This window comes from Phacochoerus africanus, chromosome 3 (assembly GCF_016906955.1).
Source record: "Phacochoerus africanus isolate WHEZ1 chromosome 3, ROS_Pafr_v1, whole genome shotgun sequence".
NCBI classification, from domain to species: domain Eukaryota; kingdom Metazoa; phylum Chordata; class Mammalia; order Artiodactyla; family Suidae; genus Phacochoerus; species Phacochoerus africanus.
Window position 1 is genome coordinate 197716868 of NC_062546.1, and position 23880 is coordinate 197740747.

The window sequence follows — 23880 nt, forward strand, 5'->3', positions numbered from 1 at the left end:
TATCTTAGGGTCCACTCATCAGGGTCCAGAGGCAGCTGGAAAATATCTTTCCCAGGAGCCTCAGCCAAAATGAAGTCCCCTCCACGTAGGGATCGATCCTGCATCCTCCTGGATACTCGTCGGATTTGTTTCCGCTGCACCACAATGGGAACTCCGAGGCAGATTTTTTTTCCCCTCTGTGGGGACCCATCCTCCCCAAGCAAGACCTTCCCCCTTTCCAGCTTCCCAGCAGAGGTTGCTGCGGGCAGAGCAGGGAAGGTGGCTCAGGCTCCCACCGTCAGCATGAGGTCACGACCCGGCCGCTGAGCGGGCCTGAGACAGGGGAGGGCACTTCTTTTGGGCTGAGGCAGCCAGGTAATGGGACCGTGTTGACTGTGAGGGACTGAGCCTCCGGTCCCAGCCTTGGACCCAGGCGGGTCAGCACCTGGGCAAGTGGGTACCCAAAGAGTGATGGGGTGGATGCCTCTAGACAAGAGACAGTTTCTGGCTAAAAGCACAAGTTCTTTTCTTTTTTCTTTTTTTCTTTTTTTCTTTTTTGTCTTTTTGCCGTTTCTAGGGCTGTATCGGTGGCATATGGAGGTTCCCAAGCTAGGGGTCTAATCGGAGCTGTAGCCTCTGGCCTACACCACAGCCACAGCAACACCAGATCCGAGCCGCGTCTGTGACCTACATCACAGCTCACGACAACGCTGGATCCTTAACCCACTGATTGAGGCCAGGGATCGAACCCGCAACCTCATGGTTCCTAGTCGGGTTCGTTAACCACTGCCCCACGACGGGAATGCCAAAAAAAAAAAGCACAAGTTCTTATTTCCCTTCCTCATCTGTATGGGGGACTCGCCTCTACTTTGTGGGGTTGTAAGGAACAGAGAGGTTCAAGTATAATAGTTAAGTGCTGCCTTGTCATCGGGGTGCTGTGGCTGGTGTGACTTTGAGCAGAATGCCCTTGAGGGCTGTCTTCTCTTTAGGGAAAGGAAGGGCTGGGTCCCCGGGCAGTCACCAAGTGGCTTTTCCTGCTCTGCCCAAGGTAATAATGTCTCTCTGAGGGGAAGGGCAGTGGCCACACACGGCCGGCAGGTGGCAGGCCTGAGGCACATCCCTGTTGGAGCGAGGCCTGGGAGCCTGTGCGCTGCGAAGGTGGCTGGGCCTTCCAGCCAGATCCTATGGCCCCTGCTGTGTTTACCTGGGAACATGACTCTCAGGTGGCAGCGAGGCCAGCTTCTTGGGCATGCCACCCACATTTAGACGGGCCTAGGGATTGGTTTAATACTCTGCTGTCACTGTCTTGAAATGTCAATAACTGCTGAACAGGGGCCCTGCGTGTTCCTTCTGCAGTGGGCCCTAAATTACAGTGTTGGGTGGCAGGACTCAGACTGCCTCGGGGATCCCCATCGCTGCCACTTTCCAGAAAAGTGCTGGGCCTTTCACTTTGCTGTGCCTTTGCTCAGCCTTCCTGGGGCTCCTGATCTTGCCCGTCTCCACAGCTGTCTGCTGGGAAGCTGGAAAGGGTGAGGGTCCTGCATGGGGAGGATGGGTCCCCACACGGGAAAAAAATCTGCTCTGGAGTTCCCGTTGTGGCGCAGCAAAAACAAATCCGACTAGTATCCATGAGGACACAGGTTCGATCCCTGGCCTTGCTCAGTGGGTGAAGGGGGATCTGGCGTTGCAGTGAGATGTGGCTTGGATCTGGCCTTGCTGTGGCTGTGGCGTATGCGGGCAGCTGCAGCTCCAACTTGACCCCTAGCCTGAGAACGTCCATACACCGAAAGGGTGGCCCTAAAAAGATATACAAACAAACAAACAAGTAAATAAATAAAATAATGCATAGAAAATTGTCAGAAAGAAAACATACCTAAATATTTGTAAGAGTTGCCTCTGGTTGTTGAAATTAGTTTTTTCCCTTTATAGTTTCCAAATGTTCCACAGTAAGTACATATCATCTCTATAATTTGACTCAATTTCAGGATAACAGTTTCTGCAACAGTGAGCTGTCCTGTCCCAATTTCAGGAAAAACTCCTTTTGGATTGCAGACTTCTTTAAAACTCTGATGGCAGTTAGGGGCCTCCTCCCTGGAAAAATGGTCCTAAGCTCTTCGCTGCACTGACAACCCCCTCTGCATCCCCTTGGAGTGGCCCAGATGCCAAAGGAGTGGCCATCCTGTCTATCGGAGGCAGAATGACTCCTGGGTCAGCCACCACTGACTGTGAGCTGACCAACAACACTGAAATGTCGAAAGAATTGTGTTTCAGTGCAAAATGGAAGCACCACTGTAAAAGTCCAGGGGCCAGTGTTAGCTATGCTGCCCCAGTTCTGTTTGAGGAAGGGGGGTTACTATGGCCTGAGCCCCACAATCGCTGAGGTACGTCCAGGGGATAGAGATGCATGAGGCATCCATTCCCCCAGCTGACTGCTGGGATCACATCCCTGGCTCACAAGTGCCTTTAGGGAAAATGTGGCTGCTTTTAGGGCAGAGATTTATAAACCTGAATGATCTAAGGGCGGGAAAGGCAAAGAAAGTATAAGAATATGCAGTCAAACTTCATGGTATAAGGTACACACATTTGATGCCAGAAATCATACTTTCAAATTGACATTGGGGAGTTCCCTGGTCGCCCAGCAGTTAAGGACCCAGCATTGTCACTGCTGTGCCTTTGGCTGGATCCCTGGCCTGGGAACTTTTTTTTTTGTCTTTCCTAGGGCTGCACCCGTGGCATATGGAAGCACTCAGGCTAGGGGTCTAATCGGAGCTGTAGTTGCCAGCCTACACCAGAGCCACGATGGGAACAGGGCTGGGAACTTTTATATGCTGCAGATGTGCCCCCCCCCAAATAAATACAATAGGAGTTCCCGTCATGACGCAGTCATTAACGAATCCGACTAGGAACCATGAGGTTGCAGGTTCGATTCCTGGCCTCGCTCAGTGGGTTAAGGATCCGGCATTGCCGTGAGCTGTGGTGTAGGTTGCAGACGCGGCTTGGTCCCGTGTTGCTGTGGCTCTGGTGTAGGCCAGTGGCTACAGCTCCGATTAGACCCCTAGCCTGGAAACCTCCAATGCCGCGGGAGCGGCTCAAGAAATAGCAAAAAGACCAAAAAAAAAAAAATTGACATTGAAAAAATATAATTTGAGGGAGTTCCCGTCGTGGCACAGTGGTTAACGAATCCGACTAGGAACCATGAGGTTGCGGGTTCGGTCCCTGCCCTTGCTCAGTGGGTTAACCATCCAGCGTTGCTGTGAGCTATGGTGTAGGCTGCAGACACGGCTCGGATCCCGCGTCGCTGTGGCTCTGGCGTAGACTGGTGGCTACAACTCTGATTGGACCCCTAGTCTGGGAACCTCCATGTGCCTCGGAAGCGGCCCAAGAAATAGCAAAAAGACAAAAAAAAGAAAAGAAAAAATATAATTTGGAAATAGAAATAATCCTCCAAAGTTCTGCAATTTATTACTCCTCAGATTTGAAATTCAAAACCTGACATTCCTTTCTCATGCCCCAAGATGTCAGTCAAGGTCAGGTTGTGAACTTCTGTGCTGCAAAAAACGTGCAGTGGGGGATTCCTCATCGAATCCTTTACCTGGAGCAGTATTTTATTTCATTTCATGGCAGAAAACAGCTGCTTCCAAACATAATTGTTTCCAAACACGGACAGCATCCCTGCACGCTGGTTTTTCTATTTAGGGTGACCATTCCCAAGATACCTGCAGAACTCGGGGGCCGCCGACCGACATCTCAACCTTCGCTTTCAGTAGGTGGCTGCACTGCAATTCAATCACTTCCATTTGCAAGTCTTCATTCAGATGATTGATATTCACGGAGAAGGGGGAGCTGAACAGCATTAGTCCGTTCTCATAAAGTCTGAAATCAGAACCTTTTCTGGAATTCAGTCCTCAACGCCTTAATTTGGGGAAGGTAGTTCAGGCCATCCTTTTCATTTTCAGACGCTAATTTCAGCGTCCGAAAGTGGGCCAGGTTGTTCCTTGCCAAATGAGATGCCCAAAGACACAATTTCGCTAAGAATGAGCAAACCGCATCGTACATCTATGTCACCATGTGTGAAAGTCCTTGCAGAGAACTAGCCAACATGTTCAGATGTGTCATAATGTCAACCCAAAAGACTAAGTCTCTGATTCCATCTTTGCTAGTAAGCTGAGGCACGATTTTCCCCTAGAAGATGTGAAAAAGTCAATTTCTTGTTATAGTTTTAAAAACCACCGGAGGATTACACCATGACTCAGCCACGTGACTTCCGTGGAGCAGAACGCGCTTCTCTAGCGGGCATCTGATTCCTTAAATGAAGCACCGAACTTTGGGTGGTCCGGGCTGTGGGAACGTACCCAGGGGAGGGCATAAATTACTACGTCCGTGATGTGATCCATGCTAACTTCTTAGCACGCAGTGACTCCTGGAAGACAAAGCTGCGCACGGACTTAAATTCCGTGTCTTGGCAAAGCCCTGACACTTCAGATTTCAGTTTTCTAACTCGTTCTTGGACACCAACCATCGCAGAATCACCATCTGTGCTAACACTTACTAATTTTGACCGGTCCACGTTAAATTTTTGGAGACTTTTCTCAACACATAAAAATAACTCATTTCCTGGAGTTCCTGTTGTGGCTCAGTGATTAACAAACCCAACTAGCATCCATGAGGTTGTGGGTTCGATCCCTGGCCTCACTCAGTGGGTTAAGGATCCGGTGTCGCCGTGAGCTGTGGTGTAGGTCACAAAGGCGGCTTGGATCCCGAGTTGCTGTGGCTGTGGTGTAGGCTGGTGGCTACAGCTCTGATTGGACCTGTAGCCTGGGAAGCTCCACATGCTGCGGGGGGCGGCCCTAAAAAGACAAAAAACAAAACAAAAACAAAACAAAAAAACCACCTCGTTTCCTGATGTTGTGCCTGTCATGGGGACCACGTCCAGCAGTTCTTCAGTCACATCAAAAGTTGTGCTGACGCCTCGAATAAATGCAGCTACGTGGGGGGTATGATCTCCACGCCCGCCTTCCAGAGCCGCAATTGGAGAAAGCCACAAACGACCTGGCTTTCACTTGCAACTTATCCTGCGAGTTCTTGGTCATACTGTCAATGGGCTGTGACCCAGCATCACCAGTTAGTCTTAACGATGGCAAACGCTTATCTCTGTTCAGGGCCCATGGTTTCTGCCACGCTCAACAGACAGTCCTTGATAAACTCACCGTCTGCGAGGGGTTTTGATGCCCAGGCAATTTTCGCACTTAGAAAGTAACTACACATCATAGCAGCCTCACTTACTTCACTCACATTTAAAAGCAAATCGTGGTGAAGCTTCAGCCTTTCTTTCATTTCGCTGAGTTTTCTATCACATATCTTTTCTGTAAATCCATCGTGGCTCCTGCTAAGACTGGCTTCATAATGCTGTCTTAGGTTGCACGCTCTCCACACAGGCTTTGTTTGCGTATTAAATGCATAGGAGCATCCTGCAGCTCCACAAAGAAATAAGCTCTCTCCCATTTTTCTTGAAATGCGTGGGATTCTTGTTCTAACGTTCATTTTCCCATTTGTGAAAGAGACAAATGTATAAGACATATTAAAACGTCATCTTAAGGATCCGGCGTTGCCGTGAGCTGGGGTGTGGGTCGCAGATGTGGCTCAGATCTGGTGTGGCTGTGGCTCTGGCTCTGGCGTAGGCCGGCAGCTACAGCTCCAAGGAGACCCCTAGCCTGGGAACCTCCATATGCCTTGGGCGCAGCCCTAAAAAGAGAAAAGACAAAAAATAAAAAATAAAAATAAAACGTCATCTTTACCAATAAGAAAAAAGTAATGCTTTGTAAGAAAAAAGAATTAACTATTTTTTTCAAAGTGTCAGCATGATGTTCGCTCCTTCAGAGGTGGGGAAGACTTCCAGAAGAATGGTGGGGCTTGTAGCCAGCAGAGCAAATGCCACAGCCAAGAGGAAGCAGCTGCCTCTCTCCAGATGGCTGCAGACACGTAGGGATGTGGCCCTAAGGCCACCCCATTTTTGGATGTAGCAAAAGCTAGAAATCCAGATTTTTATGTAAAATCCTTTGACTGTAAAAAATACTCATAGTAAATTCTACTGGGTTTTTTTTTTCCTCTAAATACTGTATACGCCACCATGTCTACCAATCAAGTTATGCAGATTAGGGGCACTGGTTTGGGGTTCTCTGGTGTTAAGCTTTTTAAAAATTCTATTTGAGGAGTTCCCGGGTGGCCCAGCAGTTAAGGACCCAGCATTGTCACTGCTGTGGCTTGGGTTACTGCTGTGGCATGGGTTTGATCCCTGGCCTAGAACTTCCGCACGCCCTGTGAGAGGAAAAAGAAAAAGAAAACAAAAAAAAAACCCATCTACGTGAAGAGAATTAAATGTTTGAAGGGCATTAAATATCTAATTCTGAAACCACAGGTTAAAGGGCTTGTTCAAACAGAATCCTAGAGGCTACCCCAGCGGGGCAGGGGGTGGGGGTGGGGGTGGGGGATCTACAGGCTGTCTCCCAAGGTGCCACGCCTTTCGCAGACATCAAGGTTACGGTCAACCAGGACAACGCTCATTAGCTTGGCAGAACTGTGAGGATGAGGGAGAAACTGTATTTATAAGTGCCAAGTGCCCCTGACCTCACAGGGCCCCCTCCCCAGGAACCCCGCCCACAACCCCAGCCCAGCCCGGGCTCCACCTCCCGGGCGGTAACCTCCTGACTTCTCCAGGCTCTGCCCTCTTCGCGATTTTGGCTTTTCGCACTCACGGGGTCCAGAACCATGGCGAGCCCACCGATCCCCATTCCTGGCTTCTCTTCCAAGGCTCTCTCTGCATCAGCTGGTGACGTGCCGTCAACACAGGCGATCCTGCAGCTGTGGCGATGGGGTGGAGGAGAGAAGGGAGAGGAGGTGACGTTTAGCGCCCTTCGGGTCTTGGTCTTTTGCATGAGTCATGCCCGTGAAGATTCGAAATGCAAAAGCTGCAAAGGATACGGCGAAGTCTTCCTCCGGCCCAGTTTCTATCCTTAGAGGTAACAGGCAGTACACATTAAAGCAAATGTAGGAGTTCCCGTCGTGGCGCAGTGGTTAACGAATCTGACTAGGAACCATGAGGTTGCGGGTTCGGTCCCTGCCCTTGCTCAGTGGGTTAACGATCCCGCGTTGCTGTGGCTCTGGCGTAGGCCGGTGGCTACAGCTCTGATTCAACCCCTAGCCTGGGAACCTCCATATGCCGCGGGAGCGGCCCAAGAAATAGCAACAACAACAACAAAAGACAAAAAAAAAAAAAGCAAATGTACACACTGACACACTCTGTTTTTTGAAGCTCTACTGAGATCTAATTTCCATTATCATCAAACTCACGCACTGGACGTGCACAATGGTGCATGTGCAGAATTCTACCGCCATCGCCAAGACCCAGTTTTAGGACATTTTGGTCATCCCCCCACAGAAGTCACTCTTCATTCCCAACACTACTTTGTCTCTCTAGATCTGCCTATTCTGAACATTTCACACAAACGGGATTATACAAATAGGCCATCTTTCGTGTCTGGCTTCTTTCATGTAGCCTAGTATTTGTGAGAGACATCCTTGTTACAGCAAGTATCAGTACTTCATTTCTTCTCACGGCTGAATAATATCACATTGTAGAAAATGACTACATTTTGGAGTTCCTGTCATGGCTCAGTGGTTAACAAATCCAACTAGGAACCATGGGGTTGCGGGTTCGATCCCTGGCCTCGCTCAGTGGGCTAAGGATTCGGGGTTGCCGTGAGCTATGGTGTAGGTTGCAGACGAGGCTTGGATACCGCGTTGCTGTGGCTCTGGTGTAGGCCGGTGGCTACAGCTCCGATTCAACCCCTAGCCTGGGAACCTCCGTATGCCGTGGATGCGGCCCTAGAAAAGGCAAAAAGACAAAAAAAAAAGAAAGAAAATGACTACATTTTGTTTATCCACTCATCAGCTGATGGATGTTTGGGGTTGTCCCCACTTTTTGGCTATTATGAATGAATCTGATACAAACACTTGTAGAAATGCATGGATATACATTTCCATTTCTTGGGGTACAAACCTTGTAGTACAATGGCTGGACCACGAGGAAAGTCTACATTTAACAGTTTACATCTCCATCAGCAATGAATGACAGTTCTGATTACTCTCCATCCTTGTCAACACTTGTTACTGTCAATCTTTTCTTTGGCCACACCTGTGGCATGCAGAAGTTCCCAAGCCAGGGATCGAACCTGTGCCACGGCAGTGACCCAAACCACAGCAGTGCTAACACCGGATTCTGAATTGCTAGGCCACCAGGGAACATCCCCAAGTATGTTATTTTACTGGAGTCAGCCCTGTCGAGACAGGATGAAAATAACCTACAACTGGATTCTTTCAATCTTCAATCTAGTACTAAATAAAACAAGTCTCATTTCTCTACGACACCACTACAATTTTCTAGAAGCCTTTGGCTATCCATTTAGGAAGCTTTTTGTGTCTGCTAGTAGAAATGCTGGATAACTACTCTTTCCTTCTTTAAAATCAGGCACGAGTGATTTGGGAGAATCCAATGAAATCCAACAGACAAATATTCTTTTTCAGGACAAGGTGCAAAACAGACCTTCTGCTCACCCCATCCCTGCTCACCAATCTGATTTGCGAAACATCTTCAAACACGTCTATTAATTCACGCTGAGTGACTGTGTCAGGCCTGTCCTTGATCAAAGGGTTTTGGCATTTCGATCTGCATAAACACAAAAGAGTATGTTTAGTGTGAATTTAGATCTCAGACGCATCAAACGTTCTCTAAAAAGGAAAAAAATATTTCTCAAAGAGTTGAAGAGTGGGAACAGCACATAGTCCTTCATTTAACAAATATGGGAACCCAGAGTCTGGGTGAGGGCCTGTGCTACGTGCGGGCTGAGAGAACACAGACTTGGCCTCCGTGCCCGAGAATGCAGTCTCACTGGGGAAAAGGCTAGTAAACAAACAGTCACATAATCCCAAACTGTGGTAAATGCCAGGAAGGAAGAGTAAAAAGGGAAATGAGAAGAGCACGGAGACAAGCCTGGGGGTAAGGGAAACATGGAAACATCTTCCGATCTGAGGAAGTGACCTTTACGCCGAGACTCTATGGATGGGTGGCAAGTGGCCAGGGAATGAGTCATGGACATGACGACAGAGAAGGTGAGCCAAGCAGCTCAAGCAGAGGGACTGAGAGCCAGGCAGGGGAGGTCTGTGCTGTGGAAGGAGGTGACTTGTGGGGAACAGGGGCGTGCCTGCACCGAATACGAAGACATAAGGGGTTCCCCTTGTGCTGCAGCAGAAACGAACCCAACTGGTATCCATGAGGATGAAGGTTCGATCCCTGGCCTCGCTCAGTGGATCAGGGACCCAGCGTTGCCCTGAGCTGTGGTGCAGGTTGCAGACACGGCTGAGGTCCCCCGTGGCTATGGCTGCGGTGTAGGCTGGCAGCTGTAGCTCTGATTGGACCCCTTAGCCTAGGAACATCCATATGCCCTGGTGCTGACCTAAAAAGCTTTAAAAACAAAACAAACAAACAAAAAAACCCAATCAAAGAAAAAGAAAATGTGGAGAAGGGATAAACTGGGAATTTGGGATTAACAGATATACATACTGTATGTAAAACAGATAACAAGGGCCTACTATACAGCATGGGGAACTATATTCAAATTTTATAGTAACTTTTAATGGCAAAGAATCTGAAAAAGAAAAAGAAAACTGTGATGTGGGGAAGGCACAAACTGAGAATTAGGTATTAACTGATATACTCACTATATGTAAAAGCGATGACAATGAGAAACTACTGTGTAGCACAGGGAACTATATTCAATATTTTATAACCTTTAATAACCTTTAATAGAAAAGAATCTTAAAAATTACATATATACATATATATACACAAAAGAACCACTTTGCGATACACCTGAATTATTGTAAATCAAGTATGTCAATCAAAAATAACAATAAATAAAAATAGGTAAAAATTCTAAAAAAAAGAATGTGGGAGTTTCCATTGTGGCTCAGCAGTAACAAACCCAACTAGTATCCATGAAGATGTGGGTTCAATCCCTGGCCTCTCTCAGTGGGTTAAGGATCCCGCGTTGCCATGAGCTGTGGTGTAGGTCGGAGACATGGCTCAGGTTGCCGTGTCTGTGGCGTAGGCCAGCAGCTCCAAATCAACCCCTAGCCTGGGAACCTCCACATGCTGCCAGCTGGGCCCTAAAACAACAACAACAACACAAAAAACAAGAAAGAATGTGATATTTCTGCCTGACACAGAGTCTTCCAGATACACAGGCATCCACGAACAAGTTACTTTGCTTGCATACCTTTCCATGTTTCCTTTCCCTCTGGTTGCTTTTTTTTTTTTAGGGCCAAACCCGTGGTATTTTGTTTTTGTTTTGTTTTTGCATTTTTTTTAGGGCCGCTTCCATGGCATATGGAGGCTCCCAAGCTAGGGGTCAAATCAGAGCTACAGCTTCCAGCCTATGCCACAACCACAGCCACAGCAACTCGAGATCTAAGCCGTGTCTGTGACCTACACCACAGCTTATGGCAATGCCTGATCCTCAACCCACTGAGCAAGGCCAGGGATCCAACCTGCAACCCCATGGTTCCTAGTTGGATTCGTTTCCGCTGTGCCACAATGGGAACTCCACCCTCTGGTTTCTTAAATTTAATTTCATGCCCAAGGACCTTTGTCTCACTAAGTTCCAGGGTTTTTTTCCTGGTCATCAGCAGATTTAAAATTCACGTAAGCAAATCTCCTACAGAGATGTAGCCAAAAAAAGGAAAAACAAAGACCAAAAAACACAGGTAAAATCAAGAGGCTCGTGCCTGCTGGTTAGTTAATCACACGAGCTGTGAGAACAGAAAGTAGCATTGAGTCAAATGCAGCTGCCAAGTTTACAATCTGAATCAAGACTTCACCAACTGGCAATGTCATTGCCATGAAGCATCCAGAGAGCAGCAGTTCTCACCTGGGCTGAGTCTGACAACGTCTGGAGACATTCTGGCGGTCACAACTGGGGGGAGTACGTCTAGCCTATAGGGGGCAGAATCCAGGCTAAACAGCCTGCAATGAACTGGACAGTCCCCCCACAACACTGAATCCTCTGGCCCCAAAGCTTACCAGTGCAGGAGCCCTCCTCTGGGGCAAGGACCGAGAGTCAACGCAAACTCACCTGCTTTAACGACTGCCTGTATTTAACAAAAAGCTATAGAAAATGAAACTTGAAATTGGAGTTCCTGTTGCAGCTCAGTGGGTTAAGAACCTGACATAGGATCCATGAGGACGCCAGTTCGATCCCCGGCCTCGCTCAGTGGGTTAAGGATGGGATGTTGCCTCAAACTGTGGCCTGGGTTGCAAATGCATATTTGATTCGACCCCTAGCCTGAGAACTTCCATATGCCACAGGTGCGGCCCTAAAAAGAAGAAAAAAAAGGAAAACGAAACTTGAAATTACAAGTTTTTGAATTTCGGTTTTAAGAAATAGTCATTGGGGAATTCCTGCCGTGGTACAGAGGTTTAAGAATCTGACTGCAGGAGTTCCCATCATGGCTCAGTGGTTGAGGAATCTGATTGGCATCCATGAGGATGCAGGTTTGATCCCTGGCCTTGCTCAGTGGATTAAGGATCCTGCATTGCTGTGGCTGTGGCATAGGACGGCAGCTATGGCTCCAATTCCATCCCTAGCCTGGGAACCTCCATATGCCATGGGTGTGGCCCTAAAAAGCCAAAAAAAAAAAAAAGAAAGAAAGAAAGAATCTGATTGCAGCGGCTTGGGTCCGTGCTGAATCGAAGGTTCCATCTTGGCCCGGCACAGTGGGTTAAAGGATGCAGCGTTGCTGCAGCTGCAGCGTAGGTCGCAGCGATGGCTCAATTCAATCCCTGGCCTGGGAACTTCTATATGCTGTTTAAAAAAAAAAAGAAGAAAGAAACAGCCCTTCCATTTATGAACTGGAAGAAAAATGTCATTCCTAACATTTAATGTGTTAGCAAACCAAAGGCTATCACAGCAAGATTTTTCTTTTAATGCAAAAGGAATCTTCATTTACTGCAAATGCAACCAATATTTCACAAGATGGTTGATAAAAACTGTTAAGAAGAGCAATGTGGCAAAAGCTGTGTCATAAGCTCTGGAGTCTAAGTGCTGGGTTCAAATCCTGACCTGGCCACTTGCTAAGTGTGTGACACTGGGCAGGTCACTTAACTCTTCTGTGTCTCAATTCCGTCCTTTGTAAAATGGCATAATGATAACAATTACCCTGAGGATTGTCTTTTGGATTCAATGAACTACATAAACAAGGAACTAAGAACAATGCCTGGAACAGAGAGCACACAATGAATGTTTACTATTATTAACTATTATCACCTTTCCATTTCTGCCTAAGAAATTCTGAGCGCCATCAAATAAACTTGCTCACACCCAAGACATATGCTTCTGATGAGAAAGAAGTAAGAAAGGGTGAAATTCAACTCAGCAAAACTCGGAGTTCCCGTCATGGCTCAGAGCAAATGAATCTGACTAGCATCCATGAGGACACAGGTTCGATCCCTGTCTTTGCTTAGTGGGTTAAGGATCCAGTGTTGCCGTGAGATGCGGGGTTAGGTCACAGATGCAGGTCAGATCTGACGTTGTGCTGTGGCGTAGGCCAGTAGCTACAGCTCCGATTTGACCCCTAGCCTGGGAACCTCCATGTGCCGCAGGGGAGGCCCTAAAAAGCAAAAACAAAAACCCAAACCTCAAACAGTTTGAGAAAAAATGATGGTAAAAAGATACTGTAACACCAGGCTGCAATTAAAATCCCTTTGTGGAGTTCCCGCTGTGGCACAGAGGAGGCGAATCTGACTAGGAACCATGAGGTTCCGGGTTCGATCCCTAGCCTCGCTCAGTGGGCTAAGGATCTGGTGTTACCGTGAGCAGTGGTGTAGGTCATGGACTAGGCTCAGATCTGGCGTTGCCTGGTGCAGGCCGGTGGCTACAGCTCCAATTCAACCCCTAGCCTGGGAATCTTCATATGCCATGAGTGCAGCCCTAAAAGGTCAAAAGCCAAAAAAAAAAAAAAAATCCTTTTGTTTATCATTTGGGCTAACAGAGATTTGGTTTTTGGCAATATGAAGTTCTCCACATGTCTCTTGTGCTTTAAAACACAGCAAAGAAATTACCTTCTAATTTCTCTTTTTTGGTTTGAGGGGAGGCCTTGTGTTTGGTCATTTCCTTTGTCTCTTTATCATGTTTTGTTTTGTTTTTTAATAGGCTCTGCAGGCAAAAGCCAGAATATTGTTTTTAGTATTATTTGGCCATGCCCACAGCATATGGAAGTTCCCTGGCCAGCGACTAACCTGCACCACAACTACAACCTGAGCCGCAGCGGTGACAATGCAGATCCTTAACCCACTGTGCCACCAAGAAAACTCTGAAAACACTAGATTAATGATCTGTCCATGCCACTAATGAGCAAAGTGGAAGCTTTCACACTGTCCACAAATGCCACGCCTCTGCCGTGCCCATTCTGCACAAGACACCTGCATGAGGTCTGGCCAGAATACTTTGTTGTTTCTGTTTTTGTTTTTTTAGAGCCCCACCTGCAGCACATGTAAGTTCCCAGGCTAGGGGTGGAACTGGAGCTACAGCTGCTGGCCACAGCAACACCAGATCCTTAACCCACTGAGTGAGGCTGGGGATTGAACCCACATTCTCATGGATACTAGTTGGGTTATTAACCCACTGAGCCACAATGGGAACTCCCCAGAATACTCGTTTGTTTGTTTGCCTTTTCTAGGGCCGCTCCCGTAGCACATGGAGGTTCCCAGGCTAGGGGTCTAATCAGAGCTGTAGCTGCCGGCCTACTCCAGAGCCACAGCAACTCGGGATCCGAGCCGCATCTGTGTCCTACACCACAGCGCACGGCAACACTGGATCCCCAACCCAGAGCTAGGCCAGGGATCAAACCCGCAACCTCATGGTTCCCAGTCAGATTCGTTAACCGCTGAGCCACAACGGGAACTCCCAGAATACTTTTTAAAGCATTTATAAATTCATTAGAAAAAATTCTTCAAGTGTCTAAAAGGCATCCACTGCCCGGCCCCTTGTATCTCTAAGCCTCTCATACTGGCCCCCACGTAGCCAAGCTGGTTGGTCATCCTGACTGTTCTCTTCCTCATGGCCTTTGCCATCACCCTTGTGACGCTGCTCCCCTCCCTCTGACCCTGGTGGAAAGGCTTTTCTCCCGCTGCCCCATGAAGGATACACAGCTGCTCTTTCAGAATCTAAATGAAAACTCATCTGATCAATCCCTGCCACACTGACTTGTTAAGATGGAAAATGACAAATTGGTCTCTTGGAGAAACTGCTTATAAATCTGACTATACAGTAATATCTAAGAAAAAATTCACGGTCGTTTTAACCTTTTATTTTGAAATAATTTAAAATCTATGCCATTGGAGTTCCCACTGTGGCTCAGCGGGTTATGAACCTGACTAATATCTATGAGGATGCAGGTGCAATCCCTGGCCTCGCTCAGTGGGTTGAGGATCCGGCATTGCTGTGAGCTGTGGTGTAGGTCGCAGATGAGGCTCGAATCTGGTGTTGCTGCTGTGGCTGTGGTGTAGGCCGGCAGCTGCAGCTCCGATTCGACCCCTGACTCAGGAACCTCCATGTGCCGCAGGTGTGGCCCTAACAAGCAAAATAAATAAATAAACAAATGAAGGATTGTCACTGTATTTTAATAACATCGCTAAGAATTACTGTTTTCGAAGCAATACCATTTAAAATGTTAGACTCCGTCAGGACAAAAAAAAATCACCAAGAGTAAGCGTGGGGGACATTTAACCTGCTTGGCTCATAAGCACAGAGAGAGGAACAATCGCTGTACAATATTCACCGAGAAAACTGATTCTGGTCAAGAGGACAGAAGTCAAATGACCACTGAGACTCTTTAAGCCCAGAGAATTGTCCAGGGACATCAAGGTAACACTCTGGAGGGTGGTATTTCTCTCTCTCTCTCATTTTTTTTTTTGTCGTTTTGCCTTTTCTAGGGCCGCTCCCTCAGCATATGGAAGTTCCCAGGCTAGGGGTCTAGTTGGAGCTGCAGCTGCCAGCCGACACCACAGCCACAGCAACACAGGATCTGAGCCACGTCTGTGACTTACACCACAGCTCACAGCAATGCCAGATCCTTAACCCACTGAGCAAGGCCAGGGATCGAACCCACAACCTCATGGTTCCCAGTCGGATTCGTTAACCACTGAGTCATGACGGGAACTTCTGAAGTATGACTTTAATAAGCCTCAGCTGTGTTTGTTCCCAAACCCGTATATGACCATGGAAGTTGCAGTTTCAGTTATGTGATACATGTCACGTAAAGCAATCAAATGACCACAAGTAAGTTATTACATCTGTGAAAACAAAGTTGAATGCTTTGGATATACTTGATAAAACTCAAAGATTGCAGTCAAATTAGGTGTGGGTGAACAACCATAAAAGAACGGGGAAAAAATGTAAACATGTAGGAGTCTATATTCAAATTGCTTTCCTAGGGTTTTTTTAAAGTTTTGCTTTGTTTTAAAGAAACCTTTTTTTTTTTTTTGGCCGTGCCTGCAGTATGCAGAAGTTCCCAGGCCAGGGATGAAACCCAAGTCACAGCAGTGACCTGAGCCACAGCAGTGACAACACCATATCTAAACAAAGAAATTTAATGTAATTTAATTAATTTATTTTTATTTTTATTTTGGGGGGTCTTTTTTGTCTTTTTAGGGCAGCACCCGCGGCATATGGAGTTTCCCAGGCTATGGGTCTAATCGGAGCTATAGCTGCCGGCCTACGCCAGAGCCACAGCAACACCAGATCTGAGCTGCATCTGCAACCTACACCACAGCTCACAGCAACGCCGGATCTTTAACCCCACTGAGCGAGGCCAGGGATCAAACCTGCAAGCCCATGGTTCCTAGCCAGATTCGTTTCTGCTGCACCATGATGGGAACTCCTAAAGAAATTTTAAATTGTAGAAGATACATGATGGGTCTACTTTATACAGAGAAGATAAGCTACTCCAACAGTGGACTCAAAGACAAGGCCTTAATACCACATCACAAGATTGTCAAATGAATACATATTTTTTTTTGTCTTTTCTAGGGCTGCTCCCAAGGCATATGGAGGTTCCCAGGCTAGGGTAGGGGTCCAATCAGAGCTGTAGCCACCAGCCTACACCAGAGCCACAGCAATGCAGGATCTGAGCCGTGTCTGCAACCTACACCACAGCTCACGGCAATGACAGATCCTCAACCCACTGAGCAAGGCCAGGGATCGAACCTGCAACCTCATGGTTCCTAGTCGGATTCATTAACCACTGAGCCACGACGGGAACTCCCTCAAATGAATACATATTCAACATGTTTTAAATTAAAATCAAAAGATATCGGAGTTCCCGTCGTGGCACAGTGGTTAATGAATCCGACTAGGAACCATGAGGTTGCGGATTCGATCCCTGGCCTCGCTCAGTGGCTTAACGATCCAGCGTTGCCGTGAGCTGTGGTATAGGTCGCCGATGTGGCTCAGATCCCGTGTTGCCATGACTCTGGCGTAGGCCAGTGGCTACAGCTCTGATTAGACCCCTAGCCTGGGAACCTCCACATGCTACGGGAGCGGCCCTAGAAAAGGCAAAAAGACAAAAAATAAATAAAAATAATAATAATAATAAATTAATTAAAATCAAAAGGTATGTATGGATAATTTACTTTTTTGAAGTATTATTGTACAATATTATGTTAGTTTCAGATGTACCGCAGTGATCCTATATTTTTATAGATTAAACACTGTACAAAGTTATTACAATATTAGTGACTGTATTTCTTGTACTGTATGTTATATTCCCTGTGACTTTATAACTGATAGTTTGTACCTCTCAATCCCCTATTTCACCCATTCCCCCCAATCGCCCCTACATAATTTACTTTTGACTAACATATTCCACCTAGTAATTCTTAATTTATTTATTTTTGTCTTTTTGCTATTTCTTTGGGCCGCTCCCGCGGCATATGGAGGTTCCCAGGCTAGGGGTTGAATCGGAGCTGTAGCCACCAGCCTACGCCAGAGCCACAGCAATGCGGGATCCCAGCCGCGTCTGCAACCTACACCACAGCTCACGGCAACGCCGGATCGTTAACCCACTGAGCAAGGGCAGGGACCGAACCCGCAACCTCATGGTTCCTAGTCGGATTCGTTAACCACTGCGCCACGACGGGAACTCCCTGTAATTCTTAATTTTTTTACCCTTCTTTTTTGGCCACTCTGTGGCATATGGAGTTCCCAGGCCAGGGATCAGATTTGAGCCTCAGGTGCAGCCTAAAAGCCATAGCTGTGGCAACACTGGATCCTTAACCCACTGTGCCGGACTAGGGATCAAACCTGCGTCCCAGCACTCCCAAGTTCCCAAGACGCCGCCGATCCTGTTGGGTAGTTTTGAAGTTTCTGCCACACAACTAGCTGCTCAAAGTAGACAATAAATACATGCTATCTGCCCCTCCAAAAATTTGGGTGAAGGCTAAGAAAGGAACCAGGGAAGAGTAGAGGCTTTGGATCCGGCAGAACCAACTGCACAATCCTGGCATTGGCTCGTATTAGTTATGAAACCGTGAGCAAGTTAGTCAATGACTACATCTGTTTTCCGGTCTGTAAAATGGAGCTAATGATGCTAACTGGGTCGCTGTGATGATGAAATGACATAATGTATAAAGGCCCATCACAGGTGAAGCTTTCAATCGTCATTAACTGTGAATCCATTCACCCATCTCAATTCTTTCAGGACTCACCTTAAACCTATCTATCTATATATGTATATATATATATATTTTTAAGGGCCGCACCTGTGGCATGTGGAAGTTCCCAGGCTAGCCGTCAAATCAGAGCTGCAGCTGCCTGCCTAGGCCACAGCTCATGGCAACACCAGATCTTTGACACACTAAGTGGGGCCAGGGATTGAACCTGAGTCCTCATGGATACTAGTCAGATTTGTCACTGCTGAGCCTCAACGGGAACTCCAAACCCATCTACATTCAAATACTATACAAAGGCTCCCAGCCAGAAGCAAAACATACTAAGGATCCAAATACTTGTCAAAAAAAATAAATGTGGAAATCTATGTTTGGGAGGCACACAAACTCATGGAATTGAATGAAACAATTTTAAGAATCAAGAGATGTCCTCTCAAACCCAGTATTTCCAGACAGTCAATATCACGTTTCGAACACAAAACACTTGCATTCCCAAAACAAACCACACTTGGGCACAGGTATTGTTCTTTTTTTTACACAACACTGATATTCAATGCGTTAATATTTTGTTTGGAATTTTTGCATCTACACTCATGGCACTGGTTTGTCATTTTCTTTTCTAAAAATGACCCTGTCAGATTTTGGTATCAAGTTTAGGGTGGGCCTGTAAAATCAGTTGGAAAGTGTTCACGATACCACCTTCCAGGTTAAACAGCACAGTTTAACTGCTTTACTCTGACATTACTAAGTTATTCTGCTCCGCACTGTACATAGTTACCTCATCCCTACGGCCGTTGTTCTTACCTTCTAACATTTCATCTTTCCCATCTTCTATCTCCTTCGGGGAAAGACTCATCTTCTTCGGTTCGTCTCGATTTTTTTTTCCTGCTTAAAATGGACAAGATTATTAGGCACATCACAGGCCCTTCAGCATTCCATGCTGTTTTTTAATTTTGTTTTGTTTTGTTTTTTTGTCGTCCTTTTAGGGCCGCACCTGTGGCATATGGAGGTCTCCAGGCTAGGGGCTGAATCTGAGCTGTAGCTGCCAGCCTACACTACAGAAACAACACTGGACCTCGTCTGTGACCTACACGACACAGCTCAAAGCAACGCCGGATCCTTAACCCACTAAGCAGGGCCAAGGATCAAACCCACATCCTCATGGAAACTAGTTAGGTTCGTAAACCACCAAGCCACAACGGGAACTCCATGCCATGCACCTTTTGCCTCTAGTATTTGCAGTTAAGTTTTCATTTGCAATAAATTCTTGTTGGGCCTCATCCTAAAAGATTCATTTGGGATCTTTTACTCACACCAGCTAATATCAAAATACACTGCGAAGATAATTTTGGTGTATGTTGTAGGTAAAGTCTTCCATACTTCATCTTTTGCCATGATCTAGAAATGGAAACTCTTCAAACAGGAATTCCTCCCTTTTCCTCTCATTCTGCTCCCTGCACCACGTGTTTTCAAAGAACTATGATGTTCTCAAAAATGAGTACTTCCACTACTGACTGCTCAAAAGCACAAAGGGCCAAAAAAAGCCCCACAGCAGAATAAAATCTGTACCTAAAAAACAAGCATCTTTACCTCTCCAGACTGAGAACCCAGCGTTAACTGGACCAGCTTCAATTTCTACCTCCTTCAAAATTAACAACGCAAACAAAGAGTCTCAAGCCAGAACCTTTAACCATCACTTCCCAAATTAATCCTCACAGCACCGTCCCTAAAGAGTTCTCCTCCCTTTAAGGCTACCGCTGGCGTAGGGCCCCGCCCATTCGGAGCCCTGCGGGAAACCACACGCAGCAGACCTGGACTGGACGCCCAGGAGGAACCTGCAGCAGCTCACTGGCGCCCACAGGCGGGGGCACCCTCCCAGCCAGCCGCCACCCAAGACTCGGCCTGGGCAGAACACAGCCGGAAGGGTACTCTGCCCTCGTGACCCCGCCTCCTCCAATCAGAGCCCGCTCCGCCTTTAGACCAATCCGAGCCGCAACCCTGGGTGGGGGCGGGCGGTGCGCGAGCCTAGGGGCGGGGTCTCAAACCGGGCAACAGGTGCGGCGCCTGCGCGCAGGGCGGACATGTTGGTCAGATGCCAGCGGGAGGTGGTGGATTGGGCGGGTGGGATCCTGGCATTTACGCCCAGGTGGCGGGAGGACGGGGCGCGAGTTCCGCTATAAGCGGAACAACTGACACGTTCTGGTGGAGCTGTAGAGGGTAACCAGGAGTCACCAAAACATCGACTTACTGCGGGCTGGTGAACCTGGGCCGGTTTCAGGCGCTCAAGCTCGCATCCGTTAATCCATTAGCAGCCACACATTCAGTGGAGTACGTGTTGATTTTTTTTTTGTCTTTTTTTTTTTTTTTTGTCTTTTTGCTATTTCTTGGGCCGCTCCCGCGGCATATGGAGGTTCCCAGGCTAGGGGTCCAATCGGAGCTGTAGCCACGGGCCTACGCCAGAGCCACAGCAACGCAGGATCCGAGCCGCGTCTGCAACCTACACCACAGCTCACGGCAACGCCGGATCGTTAACCCACTGAGCAAGGGCAGGGACCGAACCCGCAACCTCATGGTTCCCAGTCGGATTCGTTAACCACTGCGCCAGGACGGGAACTCCTACGTGTTGATTTTATCGCCGTTTTCCACCTGGAAGGAGGCGCAGGCCTGACAGCGGGGAGGGGGAACGGAGGCCTGACACGGTAGTTGGCCCCTTGACCGCAAAGAACTGCTCCTTCTGCCCATCCGCTCCAAAGCGGGCATCAAAGCAGTTAGTGAGAGTAGTAATGGTCACAGCTAAAACAGTACTTTTGCTTTGTTTTTTTAAGGGTGGCTTCCGAGGCATATGGATGTTCCCAGGCTGGGGGTCCAGTTGGAGCTGTAGCCACAGGTTTACTCCACAGCCACAGCAACCCCTGGATCCAAACAGCCTCTGCGATTTTCACCGCAGCTCCCAGCAGCCAGATCCTTAACCCCCTGAGCAAGGCTGGGGATTGAACCTGCCTCCTCATGGATACTAGTAGGGTTGGTTAACCACTGAGCCATGATGGGAACTCCTGTTTTGTGCCAAGCACTGTACTTGGTTGCTTTTCATACATTTTGGTTGGGGGAGGGATGGTATTTTTTGGCAGCACCTGTGGCATATGGAAGTCCCCTTGCCACAGCAGTGACTGGCGCCACAGCAGTGACAATGTGGCTCCTTAACCAGCTGAGCTACCGGGGAACTCTTGCTTTTCATACATTTAATCATGGACTTTACAAACTTACGACTTTAAATCTATTACTAGTTTCATTTTACATTTAAGGAAACTGAGCTTCACAGGTTAAACTCAGCTGAGGCCATTGATTTTCTCCTACTAAATGGTCTCCTAGTTTCTTTAACCGTCATTATCATGTGCTCTCTTAGTGACTACTAGCCCTATTAGACGCAATACTAGTGGGGATTTGAAAAGGGGAACTTTGGGATATTATGTGTTGGGGTGGGGGAGTGGGGGAGGGTGGTTCTGAGTAAGTACCCCTACCCTTGTCTTAGCTTCGGAAAGTCCCATATTGGGAAGGAAGGAGAAGAGGAATGATTTGCCTACATATCCTAGATTTGGTATCTCATTGAATATACTAAGAGTATTGACTAAAAGGATTTATCTCTGGAATGCAAGCTGCCTCAAGAAGAGTCAATAATGACAAACTAACAGACTAAGGAAAAACATATCATCTTAGATAAAGCTAATCTGTGAAAATGTAAAATAAATATCTGATGGCAAAACTTAAGAAGCTTTTTTTTTTTTTTTTTTTGCTTTCTGCTATTTCTTGGGCCACTCCCGAGGCATATGGAGGTTCCCAGGCTAGGGGTCGAATCAGAGCTGTAGCCACCGGCCTACACCAGAGCCACAGCAACGCGGGATCTGAGCCGCGTCTGCAACCTACACCACAGCTCACGGCAACGCCAGATCGTTAACCCACTGAGCAAGGGCAGGGACCGAACCCGCAATCTCATGGTTCCTAGTCGGATTCGTTAACCACTGCGCCACGACGGGAACTCCAAGAAGCATTTTTATTAAAATCTGTAGTAACTTATGGATGTCACTTTTTTTCTTCTTTTTAGGGCTGCACCCGTGGCATATGGAGGTTCCCAGGCTAGGGATTGAATCGGAGCCGCAGCTGTCGGCCTACACCACAGCCACAGCAACGCCAGATCCTTTAACTCACTGAGTAGGGCCAGGGATCAGACCTGCATGCTTTATGGATACTAGTCGGGTTCTTAACCCACTGAGCCACAATGGGAACTCCTCCATGGATGTCACTCTTAAGATGAAGAGCAAAATTACGACAGATTTGGTCACGTTACAATACAAAACTTTTGAATGCAAGAGTCTCTATAAACAAATTTAAAATTTAAGGAACAGGAGTGTCCACTGTGGCACAATGGGATCTTTGGTGTCTGCAGTGCCAGGAGGCAGGTTTGATCCCCAGCTTGGTACAGTGGGTTAAATGATTCGGCGTTGCTGCGATAGGTCGCAACTGTGGCTTGGATCTGATCCCTGGCCTGGGAAATCTATACGCTGCAGGGTGACCAAAGAAAAAAATTAAAAATTAAGGAACAAATTGGGAAGAAATATTTGTAATATGTATTAATAAAAATTGAGTATCAGAATATGAAAACTCCAATAATAAAAAGACAAAAACGGGTATAGGGGTTCCCATGGTGGCTCAGCAGAAACAAACCCAAGTAGTATCCATGAGGACAAGGTTCGATCCCTGGCCTCGCTCAGTGGGTTAAGGATCCAGCTTTGCCATGAACTGTGGTGTAGGTCGCAGATTTGGCCTGGATCCGGCGTTGCTGTGGCTCTGGCGTACGCCGGTGGCTACATCTCTGATTCGACCCCTAGCCTGGGAACCTCCATATGCCCATGGGTGGGGCCCTAGGAAAAAAAAAAATGGGTAGAGGATATGAAAATTTTCAGAAGAAATTTAGGTAGCACTAAAAGATATGAAGAGATGCTAAACCACTAGGGAAATAAAATTTAAAACAGTAATGTGATACCATTTGTATCCATCAATTTAACAGAAATTAAAACCATTTCAGTTAAATTGTTTTGGGATTGTGAGGAAACAAGTGAAAAGGCAAATTGTTTTGTTGTTGTTTGTTTTTTTAGGGCCACACCTGTGGCATATGGAAGTTCCCAGGCTAGGGGTGGAATCAAAGCTCCAGCGGCCAGCCTAGACCACAGCCACAGCAATGGGGGATCCCAGTCAAGTCTGTGACCTGCACCACAGCTCACGGCAATGCCATGACCGGTGACCCACTGAGCAAGGCCAGGGATCGAACCCTCATCTTCATGGATACTAGTTGGATTCATTTCTGCTGCGCCATGATGGGAACTCCTGACAAATTGTTAGTGTATACCAGAGAGGAGGAAAAGTACCTTTTTCCTCTACCTGTCTAAATTTTTGACCGGAGTCTGGTAACAAAAGGCAGATTAATAAGAGAAAAACATATAAATTTATTTCAATTTTAGGTGACACAGGAGCTTTAATAAGGAAGACCTGACGAACTGGGTAAATCTGAGTGTTTTTGCTAGATGTGATGAGTGGAGGGTGTGAAAAAATGTGATAGGACGGGAAGGCGTGTGCGGTAAAGATGTGGTGACCGGGGAAAAATGCAAGGTCTCTTTGTTCAGAGACCTCCTGGTGTCGCTCAGTCTTGGAGAAAAGAATGCTTTTCTCTGGGTCGAGGGGAGGCACCTCTCACAGGAGGGTCTTAACCTTGTTTCAGAGAGTCCCCCCTGCACCTGCGGTTTTTCCAGTGCATTTGGCTGAAGATACTCACTATACCAAGAAGCTGTATTTTTGAGGTCGTATATCCTGAACCCCCTCCTTACAAACACCTGGAGAGAAATTTGGCACTTTCCAGTTGAGGTAAAAATTCTCCTTTTTAAATTTTTTTATGCTAATTAAAAATATATATATAGTTGATTTACAATGTCGTGTCAATTTCTGCTGTACAGCGAAATGACTCAGCTATACATCTATTCTTTTTAATATTCTTTTCCATCACAGTCCATCCCAGGAGAGGGGGTATAGTTCCCTGTGCTATACGGTAAGACCTTGATGCTTATCCTTTTTAAATG

At 47.0% G+C, this 23880-nt stretch overlaps 1 long non-coding RNA gene across 7 annotated transcripts; it reads right to left on the minus strand.

The window, feature by feature from the left end:
- Positions 1–5714: 5714 nt before the first annotated feature.
- LOC125123639 (uncharacterized) lies at positions 5715–19688 on the minus strand. 7 transcript variants are annotated; one of them, XR_007134109.1, is made up of 5 exons: positions 19567–19688; positions 18560–18640; positions 8605–8701; positions 6732–6837; positions 5715–6553 (listed from the first exon to the last, which is right to left on the minus strand). It is a non-coding gene; the product is annotated as an uncharacterized LOC125123639 (long non-coding RNA). The 7 variants fall into 7 exon arrangements; XR_007134106.1 differs by lacking the exon at positions 5715–6553 and having other exon boundaries at positions 6610–6837; positions 18560–18643; XR_007134105.1 differs by lacking the exon at positions 5715–6553 and having other exon boundaries at positions 6610–6837; positions 19346–19688.
- Positions 19689–23880: the final 4192 nt, after the last annotated feature.